This window comes from Eurosta solidaginis, chromosome 3 (assembly GCF_040869045.1).
Source record: "Eurosta solidaginis isolate ZX-2024a chromosome 3, ASM4086904v1, whole genome shotgun sequence".
Lineage (NCBI taxonomy): Eukaryota > Metazoa > Arthropoda > Insecta > Diptera > Tephritidae > Eurosta > Eurosta solidaginis.
The window spans coordinates 48,681,804-48,700,237 of record NC_090321.1 but is presented as its reverse complement, the minus strand read 5'-3'; the positions used below and the strand labels follow the sequence as shown (position 1 = coordinate 48,700,237).

The following is an 18,434-nucleotide window of genomic DNA, read 5'->3' as shown; positions in this document are numbered from 1 at the left end:
TTACAAAAAAAATATTAATGCAATTTGCGTGGCAACCCAGCAACAAGTGTTTTTATACTCAGCTGAGCAGAGCTCACAGAGTATATTAACTTTGTTCGCATAACGGTAACCCGTAACGGCATAAACTAATCGAGATAGATATAGACTTCTGTATATCAAAATGATCTGTGCGAAAAAAGAAATGCATTTAGCCATGTCCGTCCGTCCGTCCGTAAACACGATAACTTGAGTAAATTTTGAGGTATCTTGATAAAATTTGGTATGTAGGTTCCTGGGCACCCATCTGAGATCGCTATTTAAAATGAACGAAATCGGACCATAACCACGCCCACTTTTTCGATATCGAAAAACCGAAAAAGTGCGATATCTCATTACCAAAGACGGCTAAAGCGATGAAACTGGGTAGGTGGGTTGACCTTATGACACAGAATAGAAAATTAGTAAAATTTTGGACAATAGGCGTGGCACCGCCCACTTTTAAAAGAAGGTAATTTCAAAGTTTTGCAAGCTGTAATGTGGCAGTCGTTGAAGATATCATGATGAAATTTTGCAGGAACGTTACTTCTATCACTATATGTGTGCTAAAGAAAAATTAGCAAAATCGGATTACGAACACGCTCACTTTTAAAAAAATTTTGTTTAAGTCAAATTTTAACAAAAAATTTAATATCTTTACTGTATATAAGTAAATTATGTCAACATTCAACTCCAGTAATGATATGGTGCAACAAAATACTAAACTAAAAAAAATTTCAAAATGGGCGTGGCTCCGCCCTTTTTCATTTAATTCGGCTAGAATACATTTAATAACATAAATCGAACAAAAATTTACCAATCATTTTGAAATTTGGTAGGGGCATAGATTTTATGACGTTAACTGTTTTCTGAAAATGGGCGAAATCGGTTGAAGCCACGCCCAGTTTTTATACACAGTCGCACGTCTGTCCTTCCGCTCGGCAGTTAACACGATAACTTGAGCAAACATCGACATATCTTTACTAAACTTAGTTCACGTACTTATCTCAACTCACTTTATCTTGGTATAAAAAATGGCCGAAATCCGACTATGACCACGCCTACTTTTTCGATATCGAAAATTAAGAAAAATGAAAAAATGCCGTAATTCTATACCAAATATGAAAAAAGAGATGAAACATGGTAATTGGATTGGTTTATTGACGCAAAATATAACTTTAGAAAAACTTTGTAAAATAAGTGTGACACCTACCATATTAAGTAGAAGAATATGACAAAAGTTCTGCAGGGCGAAATCAAACGTCCTTCGAATCTTGGCAGGAATCCTGTTCCTGGTATTACATATATAAATAAATTAGCGGTACCCGACATGATGTTCTGGGTCACCCTGGTCCACATTTTGGTCGATATATCGAAAACGGCTTCACATATACAACTAAGGGCCACTCCCTTTTAAAACCCTCATTAATACCTTTAATTTGATACCCATATCGTACAAACACATTCTAGAGTCACCCCTAGTCCACCCTTATGGCGATGTCTCAAAAAGGCGTCCACCTATAGAACTAAGGCACACTACGTTTTGAATAATCATTGACACCTTTCATTTGATACCCATATCGCACAAAAACATTCTAGAGTCACCTCTGGTCCACCTTTATGGCGATATCTCGAAAAGGCGTCCACCCATAAAACTAAGGCCCACTCCCTTTTAAAATACTCATTAACACCTTTCATTTGATAACCATATCGTACAAAGACATTCTAGTGTCACCTCTGGTCCACCTTTATGGCGATATCTCGAAAATCGTCCACCTTTAGAACTAAGGCCCACTTTTAAAATACTCACTAACACCTTTCATTTGATACCCATATCGTACAACACATATTCTAGAGTCCACCTTTATGGCGATATCCTGAAATGGCGTCCACCTATAGAACTATGGCCCACTCCCTTTTAAAATACTCTTTAATACCTTCCATTTGAAACCCATGTCATACAAACACATTCCAGGGTTACCCTAGGTTAATTTTGCTAAATGGTGATTTTCCCTTATTCTGTCTCCAAAGCGCTCAGCTGAGTATGTAATGTTCGGTTACACTCGAACTTAGCCTTCCTTACTTGTCCCTAAGAATACCAATGAAAACTGTTAAAATAACCAATTTGCGTCAACATAGACTTCTGTCAATTTTACTGAATGTCTGGTAATTTAAGAGCAGCAATCTAATTTGTTGATTTTACTAGTTTAAAGTTCCTCATTTGCAACATCTGTAGTATATAATTTATGTATATGCAATCTCTGTGAACATTTCTCATTTTCTACGTCTATTTGGTTGAGGCTTCATGAATGTTTTTATGTGTATTTCACTACTTATATGTTTGTTATTAGTTGTAATTACTTAATAGCACTCGGTCTCTGTTCAAAACAATGTCTGCCTATAATAGAGACATGTTATTTGTTTGTACATATATTCATGTTGATATACATATCTATTAATTCACATTTTAAAGAAAACTCAATTTATACATACTGCTTAGTTTTCTTTCGTAATTAAGATTGTTTATTTCTTTTGTTGTAATGCTCTACATTATACATAAATATGTTCATATTTGTTGTGTGTGCTTATTATATGTGCTTATATTTTGTCTGTAAATCTTCAAACTACTATTGTTGTAATAACATTAACTTTTTCTCATAAATCTTTGTTTTTTTCTTATTGTAGAATATTTTAATAAATGACTCGTAAAATGAAAGCTAATTTTTTGTTGTATTTAATTTCAGATGTTTCAGCTACCCATCCTAATTCCAAAAAAAAAAAAAAAAAAAAAACTAAACTAAACTAAAAAACCAACTACATACTTTAAGCGAATGCAAATAATATTTGTTATTTTTCGTACTTAATTATGATTTCTTTTTTAAACCAAAAAAATATTGTATAAAATCGCATGTACTATTTAAGTGTTTTTTTTTAAGTGCAAATAATCCAACAGCTTAGACAGAAATGACACAAACGCACCAAATGTCAATTGATCTAAGCCGGCAACACATTGAATCTAGAGAGCAGTTTTTTCTTAGAGTTTCCCACAGGCTCAGAGTTTAAAAGTGTTGAATGAAAGCAAAAGCTTAAAAAAAGCTTAGGAAGACTAAATATTAGTAGCTAATCCCACCTGAGATTTGAAACAAAGTGAGCCACGATGGTTTCCAGGAGAAGAAAGTAGCCAATTTTGTTTTTCCCTTTTCTTTGCACTGCAAGTTAAAAAAAAAAAACTGGTAAATTAACCGAATTACGGGTTACTTCAAACGATTTTTTTGTAAATTTTTAACAAATAAAATAAAAGCAAGGCACGATAATCTCCGAGGAGATTTTTTTTTAAATTTTTCCTACAATTTGGCGGGACGGGACCTACATGTTTTATGCCGAAATGTACTCGAAGTGTTTATCAAATTACAGCCGAGGGGAGACCCCGCTACAAAAACTTTTTTCTAATTGAAAAAAACTATTTTCTTAATTTTTGATGTTGCTTTGCCCGGCGATTAAATCCAGGATCATCGCAACTGGCTGTTGAATCAACAAATTGTTGATTCAGCGGTCAAATGAAAAAAAAAGACAAAAACGACAAAAAAACATGTCATAAAAATATGAGCCACATAAAAACAGCAATTTATAAAAAAAATTCTTTCTAAAGATTAAAAGTTTTTTGCATGCCTTGAACCCAGGTTTTTCGGTGTGCTGGGCTAGCTGTGCTCTGTTAACTAACAATTATCAATGTCACCCTAACATTACCAATGAAAACTGTTAAAATAACAAACTTTTGCATGATAGTGACAAGAACAAAATTGTGAGCGCCGTGAACGTAAGTTTATCTTTAAAATTAGCTGATGCATTTACATAATATTGACAGTTATTTTAACATAAAAATCAGTAAGACTGTTTAAGAATCTGGCATTTGTACAAAATATTGTTAACTTAAGACCAACAGTTTGCTTCTGTTGAAATAACTAAACAAATTTGTTTTTTTTTTGATGAAAAAAAAACTCGGTTGAATTAACCATAACGCGATCAATTTTACTGAATGTCTGTTAATTCAAGACCAACAAACCTGATTTGTTGATTTTACTACCTTCATGTCTTTAGGTGCGTACTATATCGCGACTCCTCTTAGATAACTTTATGACCTTTTTCTCAAGTAAACTTTTAAAGGTAAAGGTTTATCTCTCCGATTAATTTTCTGTGAATAAAATGTGTTTATAGAGCAGATAAATTTTAAAGTTTACATTAGAAAACGGTGCTTATATAACACTACTTTATTTTCTCTAATATTTTTTGTCGCCCTCTCTCCTAATACGCTTTCAGTACTGGTGTAAGTGTGTAAACTATTTGTCAAAAAACTAGCGAAATACAAGAAAAATACCACCTAGTTTATTAAAAACAAACAAGCCAGTTTGTATTTCGATAGGTTTTTTGACATTCGGCCTTTTTTCTTTATTTTTTCGGACAAATGAAAATTTTGTTTTTAGTTTTAAAATTTTGTGCAACACAACTTAAATAAACTTTCTTGTGAAAAAAGTTAACCATCAGAGACCGAAATAATTTTCCCGTGGTATTTGCATTGTTTATATTGTTAAACATCTTAATGAAAAAATTAAATTTGAAACATAAACAAAAACATGTCAAACTCACAAATTTTGGGGAAATAGTGGTCTCGTTTTCTCATGGTAGAAATTGTTTTTGTATTTTGAAGTTCCGATAAAGTTTTTCTAGCTTGGAGTCCGAGACCAAATAAAGTAGTGTCATATATGTACATAGGTATTAGGCTCATGTTTTTATAATTTTCGTTGAAGTCAAATTTTATTTAACTTTTTGTTTTTTGTTTTTATACTCTATGGAAATGAAATGGTATATTAACATTGTCACGAATCTCAAAATTGTAAGTCCTTAAAAGAAAATAGATAGACCAACCAATAAGTATACCGAAATGATCAGGACAAAGAGCTGAGTTGATTTAGCCATGTCCGTCTGTCCGTCTGTCTGTTTGTATGCAAACTAGTCCCTCAATTTTTGAGATATCTTGATAAAATTTGGCGAGCGGGTGTATTTAGGTGTCCGATTAGACATTTGTCGGAACCGGCCGGATCGCAGCAGATTTTTCAAAAAAGATACTTTTTGTCATATCTTCCTCAATTTATCAGATTGAAGTTTCAAACTTCACCATATGTTTTCGCATATAGGAAATATTGTTGTCTGTAAAAATCATTGAGATCGGTCGTACATATATATGGTATGTATCCCATACAACCGATTGTTCAGATAAGAAGCTTTTCGTAATTACTGCCTCTTTTTAATGGCTAGAAGCTTCAAATTTCATAAAAAATTACGTTTACGTCATATATTGTTGGGATAAGTGATTCATGGTCATAGATATTTCATGCAGACCACAAAAAACGTTAAACTTTGCTTCCTCACACAAAGTACCTACCAATTTTTTATTTTATATTTATCTTGCTTACATACTACATAGGTATGTACATCTGTTCACTATATATTTCACATCTTATACAGCCGATTATTTGGCTATTACGAATGGGATAAGATTATTGTTCAACCCCATTCATGAAAGGTATGAAGTGTCGTCCTTACTTGTGCTTTGCACACAGAGTATATTAATTTTGATTGAATAACGGTTGGTTGTACAGGTATAAAGGAATCGAGATGGATATAGGCTTCCATATATAAAAATCATCAGTATCGAAAAAAAAATTGATTGATCCATGTCAGTCCGTCCGTATGTCCGTCTGTCCGCTAACACGGTAACTTGAGTAAATATTGAGATATCTTCACCAACTTTGGTACACGAGCTTATCTGGACCCAGAATAGATTGGTATTGAAAATGAGCGAAACCACGCCCACTTTTTATATATATAACATTTTGGAAAACACAAAAATCCTGATAATTTAGTAAATAATACACCTAGAATGTTGAAATTTGACATGTGGACTGATATTGAGACTCTTGATACAAATTTTGAAAAATTGTTTAAAATGGGCGCGGCACCGCTTACTTGTGATAAAATCAATTTTACAAATATTATTAATGATAAATCAAATATCGTTAAACCTATCGTAACAAAATTCGGCAGAGAGGTTGCCTTTACTATAAGGAATGCTTTGAAGAAAAATTAACGAAATCTGTTAAGGACCATCTTTGCAAAAAAGAGCTTTATATCAATGGTATTTCATTCCCAAGTGGATTTAAAACAATAAATAGGAAAAACTTCACATTTTAAAAAATGGTCGTGGCACCGCCCTTTTTTTGTCTAAGCAATTTTCAATGTTTCGGGAGCCATAACTCGAAGAAAAATTTATATATCGTAACAAAATTGGGTACGCATATTTTCCTTATAGCAGGAAATATTTCCTGTGAAAATGGATAAGATTAGTTAAGGACACACCCACTTTTATATAAATGACTTTAAAAAGGGTCGTAGGCAAAAATAATAAGTTAAATCTTAGCGAAAAATAGTTTTGTACCAATCGTATTTTGTGCCATAATAACCAGAAATTGAAAAAATTCAAATCTTGAAAAATGGGCGTGGCACTGCCCCTTTCTTACAATGCATTTCCCAACGTTTCTGGAGCACTAACTCGACGAAAATTTGGTGTTTAACAGAAAATATTTTCAGTAAAAATGGACTAAATCGGTTAAATCGCCTTCTTTTATATAAAAGATTTTGTAAAAGTGCGTAGATGCAGGTAATAAGCTATTTATCGTAAAAGTTGGAAAATTTCGTTAATAACCCAGCCCTTTTTTGTAATAACGCTTTTAGTACAATGGCACTTGTGTGTTTATGTTTATTGTTCTATCTTTATTTTAAAATAAACAGTAGGGAAATCCCCATATCTGAAGGAAAACTGCGTTATTACCCGCTCAAGGTCATTGGTGTTAGCCCCTGTATCCTTTTTGCTTCTTTTAAACGAAAATTAGTTCAGAATAGAACCATATGTATTATGTATTATTGCGCAGCCTTGTAACACTATCAAGCACACAAAACAAACAACAACAGCATTTCAAGTGTACAGCTGGGTATGTAATGTTCGGTTTCATCCAAATTTAGACTTCCTTACTGCTTTATTTAAATTTTATTTTTTCCTATTTTTAATTTTTTTATGGCTTTCAATTCATTAACTTTTTGTTAACTGCGATTTAAAAAAAAAACTATCACAGCTAAGCAGTTAGGTCCGAACTATTTGACTTAGTTGAGCTCTAACTTTGACTTTCATTGTTTATAGATTTTTAATTAAATAATTGGTGCTATTTTCCTCCGAGAATTTGCGTCGTGCTCCCTTCTTAAATTTTCCAAAAAAAAAAAAAAAAAAAATACCTTCAAATCTTCCAGTATTGCATAAAAAAGGCTACACTTTCACCACTGCAGCTCACTTCAAATTTTCATTTCTTTATAAGTTTGGGTCAAAGTGTTTGACAAAATTTTGATTTTGTTTATTTATTTTTGCATTAACATTATATTTTTTAGCTTTGCATTTGATATTTAAACAAATATCTTTTTTTTATGACTACGGAATTTTAAACTGATTTATTCAACTACTCACACAGATACTTTGTGCTTGCGAATGTGTATGATGTATGTTAAGCTGTAATTTATTGTATAAACTAACCCTAAGTTTATATCTATGGTGTAAATTTAGTTTAAGTTGAAACTATTGTTAATTTTGTGCTTTAAAAGTGCAGATCTTTTTCATTGCATGCTGTTTATGTCCACCTGACTATAATTTGAATTGTGAAGAAAATTGAAAAATGTTGCTAAAAGTCACCAATGTAGTTGAAAATCTTAAAGTAAATATTTTGTCCATAAACTTCCCATAAAATGTTGAGTATACAGCTATATAAACCATACAATTTAAATTCAAGTGTGAAGCCCTTTAGAGCCAGAAGTTTACGGCCAGATTTTATATGACGCCCTGACACTGGGTCGTATTCGTCAGAGAAATCCACTGAGACGACAAGGAAATAAGCCTAATGATCATTTGCTGGGTGCTATCCAAACCAAGGAGAAGAAAAATCATTTTTGAGCTGGGTGGGAGAACTGAGTCAATTTTGGCCACTAAGGGATGACCTCAAGGGGGTGTACTTTCTCATCTCTCTCGTAGACCCTAGTTATAGATGACCTGCTTCAGTTACTGAAATCCAATGGATTTGCCCCGCAAGGGTATGCAGATAATTTAGTAATCTGCATCACAGGAATGCACGAGAAAACAATATTCAATCACATGCAACAACATGCGCAGGGCATCATAGAAAGGTTGTGTGATACCAAAGGATTGTATATCAGTCCTAATGAAATTGTCCTTGTGCCTTTTACCCGTAGCAGAAAACTATCTATGCCTGAACCATCCCTGGGTGGTACCGAAATCCGATTTTCAATGGAAGCAAAATATTTAGATCGTAACTAAAACACAGCTTCAACGGCTTTCTTCGTCTGCACTCAATTCTCTGGCAAAACATAAAATCTATATCCCAAAATGGTATTCTGGGCATTTAATACTGTTGTGAAGACCACACAAAGAATAGCAATAACAAAATTAAGCAAACTGCATCGACTAGTTTGTTTTACCCCAGCGGGTTAGGGGGTCAGAATGTTCCCACGGTAGGTATGCCTGTCGTAAGAGGCGACTAAAATACCAGATTCAAGGGGCTGTGTAGCGCAACCCTTCAGGTTGCCAGCGCAATATATAGCTCCTCCAAACCCAATTGTCAAGCTCACCTATCCGCGGCGAATCCTATTTCACTAACAGACGAGGCTCTGACGATCCCGAGCTCCTCATGGAACCTGGGGGTGGGGAGGGAGGTGATGGCCTGAAGGTTTAATGTGGCCACATAAATCGTTCCCGAGATGGTCGGGCTAGCACCTTAATGGTGCTGTGGTACCGGATGTGTATCCGGCAAAGGACCATTACATCGATAACACTCCCCAAAGCCTTCGGGGAGCAACCTTATCGCTACAACAACAACAACAACAACTAGTTTGTTAATGGGTGAGATGAGAACGTCCTCTGCATTGCACTTTCCAGCAAACATTTAGGTTAGAAAACGATTAGAAGACGAATCGAATTCTAATGTGTTTCTTTAAGGTAGAAGGTTAGAGGGCAATTTGTGAAACTGTCGCGAATTATAGCATTCTCGTTTCTCGGTTTGGAATTCTAACGTAAATTTCTAATAGGTTTCTAATGAGAATTTTGAAGTGAAGCGCAATTATCATATATATTATTTCTTATTGCTGTTTTTATGTACGGGCCCCTTTTTCGCTCTTATTTGGAATCCAAATCTATAAATAAAGTTTTGGTTGTAAAGATGGAGATTCGGGCTATTAGCGAGCTTTGGGCAATTTTGGTCGTAGTGCTTTTGTGTAGCTATATTTTATTAAAATAATTTGTTAAAAATCAACGATTGTGAGCACACAAAGAAATCTATTTGTACTATAGCACTATTGTGAATATTTGCACTGCATTACCGGCAGTTGCTATTGTGCGCTAGATGACAGCGCAAGCTGTAACTTTTAATTGACTGATAGACATCTGATTTCTGTTGATATTTGATACGATACTTATATTGGTTGCGCACGGGTCCGGCTCGTGTTCAATTATTTAAAATCAGCGAAATTTTCATTGGTTCATTATATCAAATACTTTTATTTGGTTATAAGCTTATGTATGAAGAATGAACATATTTCAAAGGCTTTTTCAATTAAAACCGTACTTAAAACCTAAATATATTCGTTGCACAAATATAAAGCAGTTAAATGCAGTCTTTTGAGATTAATGGTACTTTTTGTACTTCATGCCATTCAAATAGCACTTCAATAATCTGCTCGCTTTCCCATTTTAACTTTTTTTGATTCGTTTTCACTTACTAGTATTTATTATCTATAATCTATAATATAAAAATAAGTCGGGTTTTCCTTCCTGACGCTATAACTCCAGAACGCATGAACCGATTTCCACGGTTTTGCATTCGTTGGAAAGGTCTCGGGCTTCGTGAGGTTTATAGCAAAGAAAATTCAGGATCGAGATATAGGCCAAAACGTGGACCCGGTAGCCCTAGAATATGTTTATAGAATATGGATATCAAATGGAAGCTGTTGATGAGTGCTTTAGTAGAGGGTAATTTTCATACCCCTGGGTGACTAGGGTCTCGAGATATAGGCCAAAACGTGGGCCCGTGAACACCTATGTAGATAGTGTTTTTACATTATGGGTATCAAATTGAAGCTGTTGATTAGTGCTTTAGTACAGGGAAGTTTTCATACCTATTGGTGGCTAGGGTCTCGTGGATCAGGGTAACACTAGGATGTGTTTTTACATTATGGATATCAAATTGAAGCTGTTGATGTGTGCTTTAGTAAAGAGTAAGTTTTATGCCGCTGGGTGACTTAGTGTCTCGAGATATAGGCCAAAACGTGGACCCGGATACACCTTAGAATGTGTTTTTACATTATGGGTATCAAATTGAAGCTGTTGCTGTATGCTTTAGTATAGAGTAAGTTTTACACCGCTGGGTGACTAGAGTCTCGAGAGATAGGCCAAAACATGGACCCGAATACCCCTAGAACGTGTGTGTATTATGGATATCAAATGAAAGCTGTTGCTTTAAAGTAATTTTCATTGTGATATTCGATTTAGTCGCATCAACCTGGCAAAACTGATAAATACGCATGCGAAGCCGAAATAAAGACATGAATTAATAATACTCACATACCTATTTACATGCGCCCTATTCGATTTGCCTGAAACTTGGTATATAAATTTGCCTGTATTAATATTTACGATGCTTTTTTCTGGGAAGTAGACCAGAGACGGACTGGGATTGGGATTAGGACTAGGACTGGGACTGAGACTGAGACTCGGAATGGGACTGGAACAAAATACATACCACCCTCTGAGACTGGCAATAAGATATGAAGAAGAATGAGAAAAACTTGAGAGAAGAGAAAAGAGAGAAGGAGACTGAGAAAGAGATAGAATGAGACGAAGATGGAGATAGATGAAGCGAAAAATACGGAGGGAGGAGTGAATACAAAGATTAGGAAAAAGTGTAGAGGGGCGAGGGCATAGTTAGATGGAAAAAGCTTATTAAAATGTATGCAGATATACCAAATTTAGGGCAGAACAACGTCTGCCGGGTCTGCTAGTTATAAATAAAAAAAACCTATTTCGCAGCTTATAATATTTCCACACAACTTCTCACTATTTTTATTTTGTTTGTATAACACTAAGTGATCATGTCGTGCAAATAATCGATAATTGTGACAATAATCATACCATCGCATTTCTAGTGGTATTCGAAACGTTTCACAGTCGAATTCTAACCTAGTTCTCTAACCCAGTTTTCGATTCGAAATGCATTAGAGAACTACATTAGAATTCTAATGTAAAATTACAATATTTCTCTAACGTTAGAAACTGTGTTTGCTGGGTTAGTGCCTTAGTAAGACAACCTCCCTTCTCTATACTAACAAAGGAATAGGCAACACTTGCTGCACTAAGAATTCAAAATATCTCTGAGCTAAAGATCGGAAATATGACAGTGCATATGAAAGTAATAAGAAAATTCATAGAAAATCCCATATTGAACCACGTCATGCAATGGCCTCTACGCTCAGAATCTCACGGAATTTTACGGTGTTTATTCTGAATAGAACTCTGACTCATAGGTCTGGTTCATGGAGCAGGCATGGTGAACGCGGAATTGTTTTCCGAAGCTCTCGAATGCATCACTGTTTAAAACCAACTTTCCGCAATTCAAAATAAGAAAGACCACATTTCAGTATATAATTTTGAATGTTTGTACATCCTTGAAATCATTTTTAGTTTGTTTTGACCGTTGTTCCCGCATTCTGATTAGAATTGTGTCAACATTTTTTTCTTTCCTCAAAAGCATGACGCTACTGAATGGATAAATGACGTATACATTTTTGTTTTTAATATATAGTATGTACATATTTTCAGAAGGCTCATGGGACATTGCCTTTTTGTGTTCTATTTTTATATTCTACGTAATGTATATTTAGGGTAAGAACAGTAAATAGCGGGCAGTTTTATTTTTTTTCACTAACAATAAAAAAATAATATTTCTAACATGTAGGATAAGTTAAATTAAATCATAATAATTATTAATTGTATTACATATTTCTTATCTCTCTCTTGTTAGAACGTACCATTAAAGAAAATTGTAAAGTCCCTCTAAAAAGGAATTATTTTCCAGCTTTCTACGACTTTTCTATTTGATTTTCAATTTGAATTAATGATATATTGGATTAAAGTCTAGAACAGCGGTCGATAGATAATACGCGTCCACAAATATCGGGAGAGTTGTAATTTTGTTGTAGGTAGGCTATTTTTTTTAGCGCTGCCGAATGCAGAAAGGTATTCTGCGCAAAAATACTATGAATTCCACCCATCCACGGTTTCTGAGTGATGCGGGGTAATTTTCGGGTTTTCGTGAACATCTTTCGATGGATGCGAACTTTTTTCGGCCTTCGTATTAATGATACAGTGGTCAAAAGGCGTCTTTTGACACCTCCCCAAAATACTTGGACGCGTATTAGCAGTCGACTGATGTTCTACCATATAAATTGTTTTCACCAATGTGGAATATCACCTATCCCTATCTCAGAAAACTTTGAAAAAAAAAATTTTTCCTTGTGTAAATAACACACCTAAGTTCTTTATTTTTGTATCAAATGAGTATTCGCCATCTAGTAATAAAAGTTCAAAACTTCTATAAGTATTAGTTAAAGAGAAATTACTTAAACTTTGAGTGAATATGGAGTAAAAATGTCCCTCCCGTTACTATGGAATACCCCTTTAGTAACTTCCAGTCCTATCGGAATAGTTCCTAAATCCTGAATCGCTTTCGCATCTAACTGGCGTTGAGCTTTCGAGGAAGAGTTCTTCGCGAAAGCTGGTATGATTTCGGAGCAAGGGCGTTATCTCTGGGGATACTTTTTTCAGAAATGTCGTATCGATTTAGTGACTTGCGTGATAGTAAATGTTGACAGGGAAAATTTAATAATCATTAAATTAAAACAAAAAAAAAACATACAAAGCAACTCTCCCCCCAGCGGGTTAGGGACTTAGAATATACCCGCGGTAGGTATGCCTGTCGTAAGAGGCGACTAAAATACCAAATAGATTCAAGGGATTGTATAGCGCAACCCTTTCAGGTGGCCAGAGCAATATATAGCTTCTCCAAACCCAATTGTCAACCTCACCTATCCGTGGCGAATCCTGTTTCATTAACATCCGAGGCTCTTGCGACCCCGAGCTCGTCATGGATCTAGGGGGTGGGAGGGCGGGATGGCCTAGATGGTCGCATGTGGTCATAACAAATCGTTCCCGAGATGGTCGGGCTTGGTACTGGATCTGCTTCCGGCAAAGGACCATCAGCATCGATAACACTCCCCAAGGCCTTCGGGCTACAACAGCATAAAAAGCAACTGAAGATGAATAAAATTAACAACAAATCAATCAAAATTCAAATTATTCAACCAATTAGTATGTTCGGACATCAGATCTACCCTATAAACCGTCGTACATATTGTAACGAATTCTGGGAAATTCCGCTTATCGCTAAACTGTTGAATAAATCACTCCAATATTCAGTAATGCAAAATGGTCCTTATTAGACTACTTTGAGAGTACTTCACAATGACACATACTCCACGAATAATTGCGTGTTTAAATCAAACTGATTACTGATTACTCAGCTTGCGCTGCTTTTATACTCTCCGTTGCTTCGTTCGCATATTTCTCCTAAGGTCTAGACGTTTCACCTTCTAGAACTTTTGTATCTTCTGCTTGGTTAGTTACCAGCTATATAAGTACATGTATATTTTATAGCCATATGCGTGTGTATGTGTGAGCAACTACTTCGGCTGATGACCACATCTGTGTGTGTGAGATAGCTCTTCGTCGCCTTCTACATAAGTGTTGCTAGCTTTGATGTGTACACGTACATAAGAGTGGCTGCTTCATGTTTTTGTTGTTGCGTGATTATTTACTAACAGCTTAGTGATGCTAATATTCGTCACAATATGTAAGTGTTGCTGAACCAATCGTTCAAAAGCTTTTTCCTCAAATCATTGCCAAGCTTCCTACATTTCATCTCATGCGCTATGTTTTTAAATATTCTGCTTAGTATAACTTGATTCAAAGGCTTATTTTGGGTTGGCTGTGTACTCGTCTGGAAAAACTTTTTTCTCTTCGGTTATAAAAAACAACATCGAAAACTTTGCCTACCACACCGTAATTTTTATGTTTAAGGTCTGGAAAAAGCAACATCAAAATCTTAAAAAATTGTTTTTTCAATTAGAAAAAAATTTCGGAGTCGCCCCGCAAATTTGTATTTATTATTTTTTTTAAGCAGAGCTGGAGCTTGCACTTGATGCATTTTTTTTTTCTGTTGTTTCGACTGTTGAAAATGTACATTCAAAATCGACAATTTGTGTGAAGCGAACAGCTCCTTGCAATGGATAAATGTTGACAGAAATCTCAATAGAATTGGCCCGTGATTCGGTTGATTTACCAGGTTTTTTTCTTTTAGTGTAGGAACTGTCACTCTGGACTTATGTTACATTCACGTTGCGGCATAAGCTCGAGTTAATGGGGTATTTTTGTGTTTAATGCCAACTGCTAAATTCAAAATGGTTCATAAACTCGAGTTTATGGCGCAATGTGAATGTAATGTAACGTATTTTAAAGACTACGTAATCCGACGTTTTCACGCTATGGAACCAGCAATTCTTTCAAAAAAGGAATTTCGAAGAAATAATTTTTTATTTTAACGTGATTTCTTAATATTGAGCGACAATATTTCATATGTAAATTATGAAAAATAAACCAATGATACACTAGTTTGCAAACAACGCCGGATTGAATTCAAATGTATGTATTTGTTGAATGGAACATGAAACTACGTTCTGTTAAAGTTTAATCTATGCTTAAGGTCTGCACTTTTAATTACTTTCAATTTCAAAATCCATATAACGAGCTCAGAGTAAAAACGACAAGCACTACTAGATTAGTGATTACTCAGAACGATGCAATGTGTTGACTAGTGTGCTCTGTGTTTTTGCATCAGTGAGGCCATCAGTTGTAGCAACTGTAACCTTATAATATTACGATTAGTGTAGTATAGCATAATAACAACTCGAACACACAAATTGTAAATTATTTTAGTAAAATATCTATGTAAGCACTGAAATAATACACATGTTGTAATATCATTTATTTTATTGTCACATTTATCGTCTCAGTATTTTTTTGTGTTATTTATTCATCTGACGTTCGCAGATTTCTTCTTTTTAATTATAAACAAACGTCAGCAATAGTAAACATTATAGGAAATTTGATTTCAAACATTTCACTATATTTTAATTTTTATTTTTCAAAGTTTTAACTCACTTGAAAAGTAATTTCTTTTCATCTCTTTTTCATTATCCACCTTATCATTTTAATTAGTTTCCTTCGCAATCTAAAACCCAGTCATAAGTTCAATTTAAGAGCACTGATACACGCCGCACTTAATCCTAATTAACTAAGCACTGAACCCGACTAAACTTCGACAGGACAATCAACTAATTCTCAGTGCTGCCGAGTAAAGAAAAATAGAGAAATATGGAAAAAAAATTATTAATTAAATAAACAAATTAACAAACAATTAAAAACAAAATGAAATACACATTAAAAAAAATATAAAAAATTGTTTGATAAAGAAAAAAATAATAATAATAAAAAAGGGGGAAAAAATAATAAAAGGAAAAAATAATAATAGAGAAATAAGAAAAATAAAAAATTAATAGAGAAATAAGAAAAAACAAAATATTAATAATTGATGATTTAGCGACCTTTATATTCTAATATATGTTTTTTGCTGGCTCAAGGTCCAAATTAAAACACAAACGTTTCGTCTTTTTTGTCAATATATTTCGGTTACACTTCGGTAACCATCCTCAGGACACTATTAACAACATAAAAACATCACAATATAAAACAATGTACAATATAAAAAACCCGAAAAAGTAACGTTTACAAAATTCCATTTAACGGTAAAACGGATGAGCCATGTAATAGCATATATGTGGGTACAACAAAAGGAAAGTTAAAAACCAGACTGTCACAACACAAGTCTGACTACAAACAGTCCCACAACACAAACTTTCATAAAACAGCCCTTATGTCCCACTGTAAAAGTACCGGGCATTCTCCTAACTTTGACAGAGCAACTATACTTGAACAAGAACAACAATACGGGAAACGTTTTACATTGGAAATGCTTCACATAATCAACGTACCTACAAACATACGAATGAATTATAAAACGGACATAGACCACAGCGCACATTTGTACAGGCATTTGTTAGAGAGCAAGCGACAACAGTAGACACATTAGACAGATCGGATATTTATCATGTATGTGATTTTTTGTTTACAAAAAAATTTTTTATATTGTACATTGTTTTATATTGTGATGTTTTTATGTTGTTAATAGTGTCCTGAGGATGGTTACCGAAGGGTAACCGAAATATATTGACAAAAAAGACGAAACGTTTGTGTTTTAATTTGGACCTTGAGCCAGCAAAAAACATATATTAAAATATTAATAGATAAACAAAAAATAAAAATTAGTAGAAAATAAAAAAAATAAAATAATTAATAGAGGAATAAAAAAATGAATAAGGAAAAAAAATTAAAAATAAATAGAGAAATAAAAAAATAAAAAGTTAATAGAGAAATAAAAAATTTATAGATAAATAAAAAAAATTAAAAACTAATAGAGAAATAAAACATTGATAGAGAAATGAAGAAACAATTAAAAATTAATAGAGAAATTAAAAATTAATAGAGAAATAAAAAAAATTTAAAATTAATAGAGAATTAAAAAAATAAAAAATCAATGGAGAAAAAAAAAATAAATTTAGAAATAAAAAAAAACATGAAAAATTAATAGAGATGAAAAAAAAATTAATAGAGAAATAAAAATAAATAATAAAAAACTAATAAGAAAAAAATATAAAAAATTAATAGAGAAATAAAAAATAAACAAAAAATTAACAGAGAAATAAAAATTCATGGAAAAGTAAAAATAAAATATTTATTAAAAAATAAAATAATAAAGTTATAAAAAATATAAAATTAAAAATAAAAAAATTAATAGAAATATAAAAAAAATAAAAAAAACCAATAGAAAAGAAAAATAAAAAAGTAATAAAAAATATTTTAAAAAAGTTGTAAAGAAATATAATAAAAAAAGCAAAAGAAAAACAAAAATAAAAATAAATAAAATAATATAATATAAAAAAATAATTAAGAGAAAGTAAAACTAAGTTAAAAAAATTCCTTTTCTTTAATTTGTACAAAAATAATTTCTTATACCTGAAATTCAACTCTCCTAAACACCTACGGTGCTGCCATAGTAAAGTAAAATTGAGAAAAATTAATCAAACATTAATTTAATTAATTAAACTAAATAAAATTTTAAAATCCATATAACTAGAAATGAAGAAAAAAACTATAAAAAATGTTCATAAAGAATAGTTATTTAAAAAATTTGAATAAAAATTAATAGAAAAAAATAATTTAATAGAGAAATTAAAAAATAAAAATAAAAAATTAATAGAGCAATAAAAAAATTTATTAAAAAAATAAAATAAAGAGATAAAAAATATGAAATTAAAAATGTGAAAAAATCCTTAAAACTAGAAATGAAGAAAAAACTATAAAAAAAATGTCATCAAGAATAATAATGTAAAAAAATAAAAAAAAGAATTAATAGAAAAAAAATAAATTAATAGAGAAATAAAAAAATTTTAAATTAATAGAAAAGTAAAAATAAAAAAATTTATTAAAAAATTTAAATAAAAGAGATAAAAAATATAAATTTAAAAATGTGAAAAAAAAATTAATAGAAAAATTTAAAAACCAATAGGAAACAAAAATGAAAAAGTAATAGAAAATATGTAAAAAATCGTTTAAAGAAATATAATAAAAAAGCAAAATAAAAACATAGAGAAATAAAAATAAATAAAATAAAAATTAAAAAAATTTTAAAAATATTTAATAGAAAATAAAAAAATTTTAAAAATTGTTTTCTTTAATTTGTACTTAAAAAATTTCTTATACCTGAAATTTAACTCTCCTAAACACCTACAGTGCTGCCATAGTAACAAGTAAAAAAATTTAAACAAAATTTTATAAAAAACAAAAATAAGTAATTATTAAAAAATCATTTTTTCTTTAATTCATCAAATTATAGGTTTATTATTTATTTACTTAGTTTATAAACTCTTTAAAATCTCAAAAACTACCGATTTATGTGACAATAAAAATTTCACAAATCAGCAGATTGTAAAACCTAGCTTAAGTATAAGTATTTTCTCTATTG

The 18,434-nt window shown here is 32.3% G+C and overlaps 1 protein-coding gene and 1 pseudogene across 7 annotated transcripts in view; both read left to right on the top strand.

Moving 5' to 3' along the window:
- Positions 1-17,628, top strand: part of LOC137243666 (uncharacterized) — a 51,692-nt pseudogene extending 34,064 nt beyond the window's left edge.
- Positions 1-18,434, top strand: part of par-1 — a 262,434-nt gene that overhangs the window by 133,215 nt on the left and 110,785 nt on the right. The window lies entirely within an intron of this gene.